This window comes from Callospermophilus lateralis, chromosome 3 (genome assembly GCF_048772815.1).
Source record: "Callospermophilus lateralis isolate mCalLat2 chromosome 3, mCalLat2.hap1, whole genome shotgun sequence".
In the NCBI taxonomy this organism is placed as follows: Eukaryota; Metazoa; Chordata; class Mammalia; order Rodentia; family Sciuridae; genus Callospermophilus; species Callospermophilus lateralis.
Genome location: NC_135307.1, coordinates 72,942,406 through 72,954,549, shown reverse-complemented (window position 1 = coordinate 72,954,549; position 12,144 = coordinate 72,942,406).

The window sequence follows — 12,144 nt, the reverse complement described above, 5'->3', positions numbered from 1 at the left end:
CCTGCCTTCCCAAAGTGGAGAAGTGCACCATTGTGGCCACCAGATCCTTTTTGGAGGATTAATTTTCATACTTGGGGGGACATGAAATATGATCTTTTATTTCTGTTCCTGTTCAATTGGAAGGACACATACCTTTGCCTGCTAAGGTGATCATGCCTATCTACTTTGTCTAATACTAATAAGGTCACTCCAGCTTTCTTTTAGTGTTGACATTGTGTATCTGGTTCTTTTATTTTATTTTATTCTTTTATTTCCAACCTATTTGCATCTTTTTACTTACAGTGTGTTTCTTGTAGATAGCATTCAGTTGCTTCTCTCTGATCCTATCTCCAATCTGACAGTCTCTACATTTAAATTGTGTTGTTGACTACTCACATCGAATGTGATTATTGGTGTAATTGGGTTTATGTCTGCCACCTTACAGTTTATTTTTTTGCATCTGTCATTTTTACCACTCTTTTCCTCTGTTTCTGCTTGGGGGGTGGGTTTAATGATTTGATTTTATTTCCTCCTATTGGCTTATTAGTTATTAGTATTACTTTTTTTTTCCTCTTAGTGGTGGTTATACAGTACATGGAACACTTCTTTGATTTATCTGCCTTGCGTTTGGTATCTCTGAGTGAGTCAATAAGAATCCAACATTTTCCTGAAAAACCATTCTTTTGTCATCAGGTTAGCAGTAATTCACCCTTACACAGAAGTGACAGTTTGTCACATAAACATATCCAACTAAACCAAACTAATGTAGCCCCAACTTAACCTCCTGTTAGCCCAATTCTCAGAATGCTGGTGCTTTCCCCACCCTATTTGGCAAGGAGGGAAGTATAATAGAAAGGAAACCAGGGGAAACATGACACCCTTTACAAAGGAAAGTTACTTTTTAAGAATTAGACTTTTAAAAAGTGCAGTGTTATGGGTTGGAGTTGTGGCTCAGTGGTAGAGCACTTGCCTGGCATGAGTGAGGCTCTGAGTTGATTCTCAGCACTGCATATAAATAAAAGAATAAAATAAAGGCCTATCAACATCTAAAAAATATATATTTTTAAAAAAGAGCAGTGTTAGATCACAACAAAGCTGAATGGTAGATATAGAGATTTCCTAAAGAGCCTCCGCCCATACACATGAACAACCTCCTCCATTATCAACGTCCTCACCAGAGCAACACATTAATGACAACAGATGAACCTACATCATCACCCAAAGCCTTTAGTTTACTTTAGGATTTGCCATTGGTGTCATACTTTCTATGGGTTTTCCACAAATGTATAATGATATTTATTCACCATTTTGGTACTTCATGAAGAAGTTTCACTAACGGAAAAATCTTCTATGTCTATTCATCCCTTTCTCCTTCCCAGTCCCTGGTGACCACTTATCTTTTTTATTGTCTCCTTAATTTTGCCTTAAAGGAACTTTTTCACATTTTACAAAAACACATAACTAAGTAGAAATAAGCTCTAGGTCCTCCATCTAAACCTCTCAGGCCTTAATTTGGCCTGGCTTTGCTAGCTTCTGTGTCTGAGTCTGAGAACTTTTCATGGCAAGTAGATGTGTGAACTTATGGCATTTGAGAAATGTCAGATAATTCATTTGTCTTCCCTGTGCTTCAGCATCATCAATCAGTGGCTGACTGGAGGTGGTGTGTAACCCCAGCTCACTTGCCCTCAGCTGAGTAACACAAGACACAGAATTCCCTAACAGGATTAAGCTCCTGTTTCACAGAGTAGCAACTTTCTTTTTATAGTAATTTTTAAAAATATCTTTATTTTATTTATTTATTTTTATGTGGTGCTGAGGACCGAACCCAGGGTCTCACACATGCTAGGCAAGCGCTCTATTGCTGAGCCACAACCCCAGCCCCAATTATTTTAATTAAGAACTTAAAGTCAAAAATTGAAAAAAAAAATCATGTGTCATTTATTTTAAATATCACTGGATGCTCAAACAGTTTTAGGCTTTTCCAACATGAAAGGTAATTTTAAACTATCTCATTGTCTTGTAATATGTCCCAAATAATTAGAAACATGATTACAACCGCATTCCTAGTAGACGAAAAAGTGAGGACCATAAAATTGTGACACCTTTTAAAAGTTCATAGACTCAAAAGATAACTGCTACCCTTTAAAAAAGGGGAGAAAATGAATCTTGACCATTAAGGACTTGGACATAGGATAGAGATTCATAATTAATTCATACTGATGACTTATTCATTGTTCATGCACATTGAAAATTCTTTTAAATCTTGTTCATTTATCTTCTATCTAAAAAGAAAGGAGAAAATTGGTCTATATTGCCTTCTGTGTTAATTTCTGTCTGGAATTTTCAGTGGTAAATGCACGAATACAAGTCTGTTTTCCAGTGAGAGCAAGTCTGGCTGTTCAGCCTGGAGGAGGTGGGGAACCCTGGGCGCCACCAGTGTGGGTCTTGTGTCCTTCCACAACTTGTCTTTCTGAGATTGTCAGATGCAACATGATGCTCAGGCCAGGTGGGTAAAACCCACCTGTGAGACTGACTTTACAGGAATAGTTTCTGCAGCCATCCAGAGTAGCAATTTTCTTGATTGTGTCCTCAATTGGCTGCTTTCCCTAAATGCCTTCTCCATTCCCCTTCTGGTGATTCCTGGGATCATCTCCTAACCAACTGCAGCATTCAGTCCTTGTCTGCTCCTGGGGGTGCTGCAACAAAAACTCAAGGAAATGAATTGCAAGACCACTTCCCACGACAAAGGACTGTGCAAATGAGAAGTTGTGGAGCTTAAGCTCCATGAACTTCATGGTTGGCCACTCCAGGAGAGAGCTTGCAACCTGTTTTGCAGTGACCTCTGGGGGCTGCAGCCCAGCAATTATGGCAACAAGACCTATTTTGGTTGAGAAGGCCTGAAATAGCTCTACTCAGATCTGTTTGACTTCTGTAGGTTATGAAGAATATTTGAAAAATTTCCAAAATCTCTGAAGAGAGGATGTATATAATGTGTATCAAGTAATAAGTCATCTGAAATGTTATTATCTGTTAAGGCACTTTTCTAAGCATTTCATATGTGTTACCTTATTTCATTGTCATGACACACCATGACAAGCTCTGTCCTTATCCCCATTTTACAATGAAGACACTGTCCAGAGAGCTTAATTTACCTGGGATGGGAAGTGCAGAGGATATAACCTCTGACTTTCTGGCCTGGTGGTCCTTGCCTCTAGCTGAGTGTGCCAGTAAATGTTTGTTTTAGCTTTGTGTAGCTGTGATCAAAAGACCTGACACGAATAACTTAGAGGAGGAAAAAATTATTTTGGCTCATTTTCCAAGGTTCAGTCCATGGTTGGCAAACTTCATTGCTCTGGGCCAAGGGGGAAGCAGAACATCATGGCAGAAGGGTGTGGTGGAGGAAAGCATCTTAGGACATCACATCCAGGAAGCAGAGAGGGAACTTTGCTCACTAGGGACAAAATATAAACCCTAAATTCATATCCCTAGTGTCCTATTTTCTCCAGTCATACCCTATCTGCCTACAGTCACCACACAGTTAATAAATATAAGTAGAATTAATAATTCGTATACTTATAATTCATATAAGTAGAATTAATCCACTGATTAGGTTGCAATTCTTATAATCTAAAAATTTCACCTCTGAACCTTCTGGTATTATCTCACACATGAACTTTTGGGGGACAACGTATTCTAAACCATGATGATGTCACATCTAACTTTCTGGAGAAAACCCTAATCCATAACATTTGCTAACTTTTTTTAAAAAAAGAGAGAGAGAGAGAGAGGAGAGAGAGAGAGAGAAGAGAGAGAGAGAGAATTTTTTTAACATTTATTTATCAGTTTTCGGTGAACACAACATCTTCATTTTTTAAAAAAAATTTTTATGTGGTGCTAAGGATCGAACCCAGCACCCTGCGCATGCCAGATGAGCGCGTTACCACTTGAGCCACATTCCCAGCCCAACATTTGCTAATTTTTGTGGTGTAAATACTACGACTACAGCTGACATGGCATCACTGAACATGAATTGGAAAGAGATCCTCACAATTCTTCAAATCTGGGGCTGACTACTCCAGCCAGTTCTAGTATACCGCAGCCTCTGGTGTTCCACCCCAGTGCAAGCAGGTGGTTACTGCTTAAGGCATTGTCTGGTTTTAAGAGAGAGAAATCAGCTAAAGATGGCCTGAGTAGAATGTGGAATGTACTACAGAGATACAGTCCTGGAAGGAAGGACAGAAAACTGCGGGGTTTGATAGGGACTGGGAATGAGGAGCAGACATGCTGTTCAAAGTTCTCTACTGATGTTAAATGTTCTCTGTATCTCCAACACCCATTGCTCATGAGTGCACTCTCTGAGGTTCCTGCCAACAGCAGAGATGGAGGCCCCTTCTGATTGGCTCAGGGGGCCCCAGGTCAGCCTCAGGGTAGCCATCCATGGCCATGTGGCTTCAGTGAGTCTGTTTGCCTTTGTTCATGTTCACTTTGGAGATGCCAGTCTAGACTTCTAGCCCCTTCTATCTCTAAAACCCTGTTACACTTCCAACCCATTGTTGTGCCATTGCCTCTAGGGTCCTCCAATCTGGGCCCTGATCTTCTTTCTGATGACATCCCTGTTCATCTTTCTACTTTGGTTTGAATATTCTGTGTCCCCTACCATATGATCTCTTCTGTGCACATTTTTACCATGATGCCACCCATCATGTCATTTTTGTGGTGTGTACTGATAAGTACAACCAATAAGAGTGTAAGTTAGGGGCTGGGGATGTGGCTCAAGCGGTAGCGTGCGGCCCGGGTTCGATCCTTAGCACCACATACAAACAAAGGTGTTGTGCCTGCCGAAAAACTAAAAAATAAATATTAAAAAATTCTCTCTCTCTCTCTCTCTCTCCACTCTCTCCTTAAAAAAAAAAAAAGAGTGTAACTTATAGGTTATGGATTAGTAAAAAGTATAGATTATAGATATAAGATTTTGATAAGTGAAATCAGATAATTTTAAAGCAAGACTGTCATAGACAGGCCCAAGGCTCCATTTTGCTGCCTTCTGTAAAAAAAAAAAAAACTGTTATAAGAGCTGTTTCTGAGAAACTTAAATGAAAGCTATTTTCTTATAATATATTGTTTTCTGTACTTTGTGCCCCACAAAAATGTACTCAACCCAGGATATGGTGGTCTTGGTGACCCAAGACTTTGAATTAGATTCTTGCCCCTGCTAACTACCCGCTTGAACTCAGGATACAGTTGTCTAACATCCACTCAAACCCAACATGTGATTGTGAGTTGTTGTACTAATTGCTATCTTAGCTTCTATGATTGGCCTGTTTGCATGATGCTAAGGAAATCCACTGAGATGTGGTTTTCATCTTCAAGTTCCCAGGATATAGGCCAGGAAATTGCTGTTCTCCCACAGAGCTTCAGTCTCTATGGATAGGTGACAGTCCCTGGCAAGGTAAGTAAAGTTCTCATTGATTTGAATTCGGACTTTGAGTGTTTTCTGAAGTGGCTCCCCATAACATCATGATGTAGCGATGGGAGCTCTTAACAGAAACTGAATCAATGGGGGTTCCTCTTGAACTTTCAGCCTCCAAAATTGTTATCTAAATAAATCTTAATTTAAAATTAAAAAAAATTTTTTTTAGTTGTAGTTGGACACAATAGCTTTATTTATTTTTATATGGTGCTGAGGATTGAACCCAGTGCCTCACACGTACGAGGCGGATGCTCTGCCACTGAGCTACAGCCCCAGACCATTAATTTTTTTTTTTTTTTTTTGTACTGGGGATTGAACTCAGGGACACTCGACCACTGGCCACATTTTCAACTCTATTTTGTATTTTATTTAGAGACAGGGTCTCACTGAGTTGCTTAGGGCCTCACTAAGTTGCTGGGGCTGGCTTTGAACTCCTGATCCTCCTGCCTCAGCCTCCTGAGCTGCCGGGATTACAGGTGTGCTTCGCTGTGCCCAGCTAAATAAATCTCTTTTTAAAATAAAGTACCTAGCCTCAGTATGTAGCCTACAGTTATAGCTGTAGAAAAGACCTTAGTACATTTTTCTTTGCTCACTCTACCTTTTATATCTGTGCTAGTCAGTTTCCCATCAGTGTGACAAAATGTCTGAGGAAAATAACTTAAAGGAGGAAAGATTCATTTTGATTTATAGTTTCAGAGGTTTCAGTACATGACTGAATGGCTCTATTGTTTCTGGGCCTATGGTGAGGCAGTCCATCATGGTGGATACACTGGTGATTTTATGTTTGGCTCTGGAATTTCCCCCAAAGTCTCATGTTGAAGACATGGTCCCCAATACAACAAGGTTGGAGGTGGGCCTTTCAGACAATGATTGGATCATGAGGATTTATCAGTGGATTAGTCTATTTGATGGATTCGTTGATAGCTGAATGAACTACTGGGAGGTGGGACCCAGGTGGAGGAAGTAGGTCACTGGGGGAGTGCCCTGGAGGATTATCTTCTCCCCAGTTCCACCCCACTACCTGTTTCCTGGGGGTCATGAGCTGAGAACCTCTACCAAACCCTTCTGACTGGATGTTCTGCCTCACCTCAGGTGCAAAGAAATAAACCAGCTGACCATGGATTCAAATCTCTGAAACTGTGAGATGAAATGAATCTTTACTCCCCTAAGCTGTTATTGTTAAGTATTTTGGTCATAGCAAAAAAAGGTGACAAACGCCTGGCATGGTGGTGTACACCTATAATCCTAGCAACCTGGGAGGCTGAGGCAAGAGGATCACAAGTTCAAAGCCAGCCTTACCAAAAGCAAGGCACTAAGCAACTCAGTGAGACCCTGTCTCTAAATAAAAATACAAAATAGGGCTGGGGATGTGCTCAGTGGTCAAGAGCCTCTGAGTTTAATCAGAGGTAAACCCCCTACCCCTCACCACCCCCAAAAAAGCTAACACAAAGATCAAGTCTTCAACACATAAGCTTCTGGGGTACATTTCAGACCCAAACATAACACTAGATTTCTTGTTGACTCTTGGACATTATAAGCACATTCTCACCTCAAGGCCTTTGAATATAGTCTTATAGAATATGGAAAGCTATCCCATAGGCTTTCTCATGGTATATACCCTCTTTTAATTCAGGGCTTTTCCTCAGAGAGTGTCCCGCCTCAGCAATCTACTCCATCAGTGTCTGTTTTCTTTTCTTCCAAGTGCTTAAGCTTGCATGAAATTATATACTAGATTATCTGCTTATGGCCTCCCTATGGGAATGTAACCAACGGGTACAGAAGCTTTTCTTGTTCGAGACTGTAATCTTAGCATCTGGAACAGTGCTTGGTGTGTAGAAGCTACTGTAAACTCATTCTCTGAATGCGTGATTAAATGCATAAATGAATGAATTGCAGACATATTAGGAAGTTATGTGACTAAAGACAAACCTTGACTATTAACTTAGTTTTCTGTATTTAAACAAAATAGTATTTCTTTGAAAATGAGATGTAATTCAGATTTTTAATGGTCTATCTTCCCTAAACTACCCCTTAGTGTGCTTTCTCCCAAGCCCTCTGGCAGTATTCTAAACCAGTGTGGTTTTACAGTAATCCATAGAAATGGGCTTCCTTTGTTCATTCAAGGCAGGAAGTAGTTGATGATAATTATAATTTGATGACAGTATGCTTCCATGGTAAGAAAGGGAGTGGCACAAAGAGCTGGCATTCTGTTTTCTGTTTTTAAAGGCTCTGTGCAAGCAACAAACATTATGTGTTTGCTTACAAGGCTGTTTCATGGATGATCTCTGAAAAAGTCATCTTTAGTTAAACCCCAGGACAGTAATGAAATAAAGGGATGAGGAAACTGTCCTCGCCTGAAAAAAGAAAAAGAAAAGAAATAATTGAGAGAAGCATATTGTTGCGGGGTGGGGGTGGGGGTTGTTATATTTCTCTTTCTCATGAAAAATTCAGAGCAAGAAGGAAAATGTTGTTTTCATAAAATAAGTATCCATTTGGTCATAGACAAGCCCTTTTTCTTTCCAAAGCTGGAGAGATTTTTCAGCTGAAGAAAATTGACAACAGTGCCTCCAGGCTGAATTTTATAGTTTTCACCAGCAACATCTGTGTTATGATGGCTGTATGTTGCCCTGAACGAATTCAAGATTAACTATAGGCTGGGTGTTCTCAGATAATACCAGAAAAATGAACATCCCTTTTCTGTGGGGGCTATAGACCTCATGCCCTTAACTGGAAAAAATTACCTCAGAAGTTGTTGCTTTTAGATAGACGTTGATATATTCTGGTAAAATAAAATATTTATGCTGCTGGAGCTGTGATTTCCAATCTTAGACAAGCTTAGAATTTTTTCCTTTCTTCCTTTGCTGGGGATTGTACCCGGGGCACTTACCACTGAGATGCACCCAAGCCCTTTTGATTTTTTAATTTGACAGGGGCTCTCATTAAGTTGCTTAGGTTCTCACTAAGTTGTTGAGGCTGGCTTTGAACATGCAGTCCTCCTGCCACAGCCTCCCAAGTGGCTAGGATGATAGGCATGCGCCATCAGTGCCTGGGCCAAGCTTGGGTTTTCAACATTACATCCATTTGGAAGCTTAAACACAAACAAACAAACAAACAAACATTCTAGAGCCAGAGCCCTCTACCACTCCCAGCCCCCAATCAAAAGGGGGGCCCAGAAATCTTGACTGTTTTTACTTTTTTGATCACTTTATAGATTAATTTTAACTGAGGCCGGCATTGAACATGATGTCCTCTGGCCCTTGCCACAGTGTTTAGCTGAATTACATCCTGGATGGTGCTTTCTGATGGGGCTGCTCATCCTGCTGCTCCCCTGCCAAATCGTGAAGGGGGCTAAGTAGGGCTCCACTATCTCATCTGCCTTTCTTGGTGCTTTCATTCTTCTCTGTGCCCACAGTTCAGTGATTAGTGTAGCTACTCTACATCCTTGAAAAACAGTACCACAAAGTTCTTGCCTTTTGCTGTATACCGTCACACCTTTCAAACAAAATGAAACAAAACACACCATATAATAGAAAAGAAGTGTGGAACACCACATGATGAAGCTGGTGTGTTAGAAATAAAATTGGGGCATTCATTGAATCTGTTTCTCTGCTTCCAGGTTTCTGTGCTACACTGGAGCTGAAAAAAAAATATATAAGGGGAACACTATGCATCCTGAAATACAGAAAATGGGTCTTGCTAAGTTGCTGAGGCTGTCCTTCAACTTGTGATCATCCTGCCTCAGTCTCCTGAGTTTCTGGGATAACAGGTTTCTGTGCTACACTGGAGCTGAAAAATATATATACATGGGGAACACTAAGCATCCTGAAAGCCAGAAAATGGAACCATTGACATTAAGGGATGTGGTCATTGATTTTTCAGAAGAGGAATGGATATGCCTGGACCCTTCTCAGCAGACTTTATATGGAGATGTGATGTTAGAGATCTGTAGAAACCTACTCTTTATTGGTATGACTTCTAATCCAAACCAAGAATTTTCAGAAGAACATGAAATAAAATATTTTATGCAAAACTTGATAAAGAGAAGGTATGGATACCCAGACAGTTAATACTTACTTTTAAACAAGAAATAGAAATTAAAAGAGAGGGAAGTTCATGAAAAAAAAAATAAAATTGGGGAAAGAAGGAAGAGACCCTGGGTCCCAGCAGATTACCTTTGGTAAACAATGTTCTACCCCAAAGGGGATTTCTACTGGGTGACTTTGGAAAATGAATCTCTGTTCTCAGTTACCTCATCTATAAGATGGGGATGATGTTAATACCAAAACACAAAATGTTGCAAGTATTAAATATGTAAAGCATTTGAAGAGTGCCTGGCACACGGAGGCAGCCCATGCACATTGGCAGTTACTGTGATAATTATTATGGCTTCAATTCTTGAATTTACAGTCGGGGAGGGAGAGTTCCACATGCAGCAAGCAGATACACTCAGAGAAGGCATTATGATTGATTGTCTTTGCATCTAACACATTCTGATAGAGTTTTGAGAAATATTTTGAGCTTTTTGCATCTTCATCTACATGTGGGTATAGCTTGTGTACGTACCCCAGGTGATGTTTAATTTAGGCCATCCATTTAGATGTACAAATTCCAAGAGCTTTTGAAACCAGTCCTTTTCTTTACTGTCTAATCAGCCTTGAATATATAAGACTCTTGAGAAATGATGGAAATGAGTGTAAGCAATTGCATAGCTGGAGAGAAACAAGTGCTTCTCTAGTTAACACATCCATTAATTAATCCAGCTAACATTTAATAGTAAAGTCTGCAACAGATGTTGTGCTAGGAAGTGTTGATACCACAGGGAGAAGACATGGTCTGTACCCTCATGAAGCTCACAGTCCGGTGAGTTTGCAGAAGGGAGCTTTGTCCAATTTCAAGTGACAGAGCAGAGCAATAAAGGCATGCTTTGCCCCTCTGACTGCAGCCCCTGGGAGTTTCCAGTCCTACTTTAAAATTTCCAGTTTCACCATAATATGTGAGGACACTACGCAGAGGTTGCTGCATTTATTTATCCTCTCAAGGATCTTTTTTGAAAAATCTAGCTGGTCAAACAATTTATAAATTCATCTGCTGGAAATAAGCTTCTTGCCGAGTACAAAAATAGTAAGGGGAGTACTCACAGAGGGCTGGGAGTAGATGTGCCCACGGATGGGGTTGTCTTGGAAAAAATCTGAATGCTCATCCCCTGATATATCAGGCTTTTTGTCTTCTTAGTAAGATTGGTCTGGATGGACTGAATGTCAAGCTTCTATTTTTCCTTTTTTGAAGTTTCCATTTGAAGGTTTCAAGAGGGTTTTTTCTTTTTTGTTCTGTTCTAAAATTTTATTAAATTCTTGGAAGTTTCTGGATTGCTGCATCCTGCTGCTCCCCTGCCAAATCGTGAAGGGGGCTAAGTATGTCTCCACTCTCTCATCTGCCTTTCTTGGTGCTTTCATCCTTCTCTGTGCCCACAGTTCAGCTATTTTTTTAGACTATGCTAGACATGGAGCTGAATCATATACAAAAGAAGTTCATAAAAATTGCACGAAAATCTAATTTTTACAAATAGAACAACTTCTGGACTGAACATTTCTAAGATTTCCTTTAGTTTTATTTTATTTATTTAAAAAAAATTTTTTAGTTGTAGATGGCCACATTACCTTTATTTATTTATTTTTATGTAGTGCTGAAGATCAAACCCAGGGCCTCACACATGCTAGGCAAGTGCTCTACCACTGAGTTACAACTCCAGGCCCATTCTTTAAGTTTTAAAGAGCTCAAAAATCAACATCATAATCTAAGAGTTCTTAATTTTGAGCTATTATTAATTCATAATGACCTTTCACATCTGACATTATTCCATTCCTTTCTTGCAGCCTTTCTGTTATGGTCAACTCACAAAAATGTGACCTAAACAAGCTTAGTGTCCAATATAGCATAATTGTGATTTTCTTAGAAATTCACTTTCATTTGTATCAAATCTACTCTCTCATCTATTTATTTTATATGGTCTAATTTGCCTTTAAAAGCATGGTGTGGTAGCAAGGCTCTTAGAAGGACTCCAAATTACTATGGTTTGGCATTCATGCCCTGCGTAGACACTTCTGTTGGCATATGACGCCTGTTTACCAACAAATGTGCTGGATGTACTGCAGAGCCAGTTTCATGACTAGAGACCTCGACACTGGAAGCTTCTGTTTCCTCTTCTTGGGACATTTGCTTTTGGGAGCCCTTGGCTAATAGAAAAAAAGGGCTGATAGCCCTTTTCTTCATAGAAAATATCTCCACCCAGCAGCAGAGGCTATGGAAAGTGGCTTTGAGACTGTATGGAGAGTAGGCAGGGCCCAGCTATTCCAGTGTGCTAATTAAGGCTCCAGATGGCTCTGGTCCAGATGCTATCTGATTTTAACTACATGGGAGATTTCAAAAGAAACCAGCAGAAGAGTCACCTTGTTGAGCCCAGCCACCCACAGAAGGGTGAGACAATAGAATGGCTGTTGTTTCAGCCCCTCAGTGTTGAGCAGCAGGTAGTTCTACAGATAGTCACCAGCATATATGATAGATCTTCTAGTCAGAAGACTCCAAAATGGTGTCCTGTTTATTAAGGTGAATTGCTTTCCTCAAAGTCAATAAAAATCTAACTTGAAGGATAGGAAAACAAAATTTCAGTGCCCTCACTGTCTCACTGAGTGAGTGAC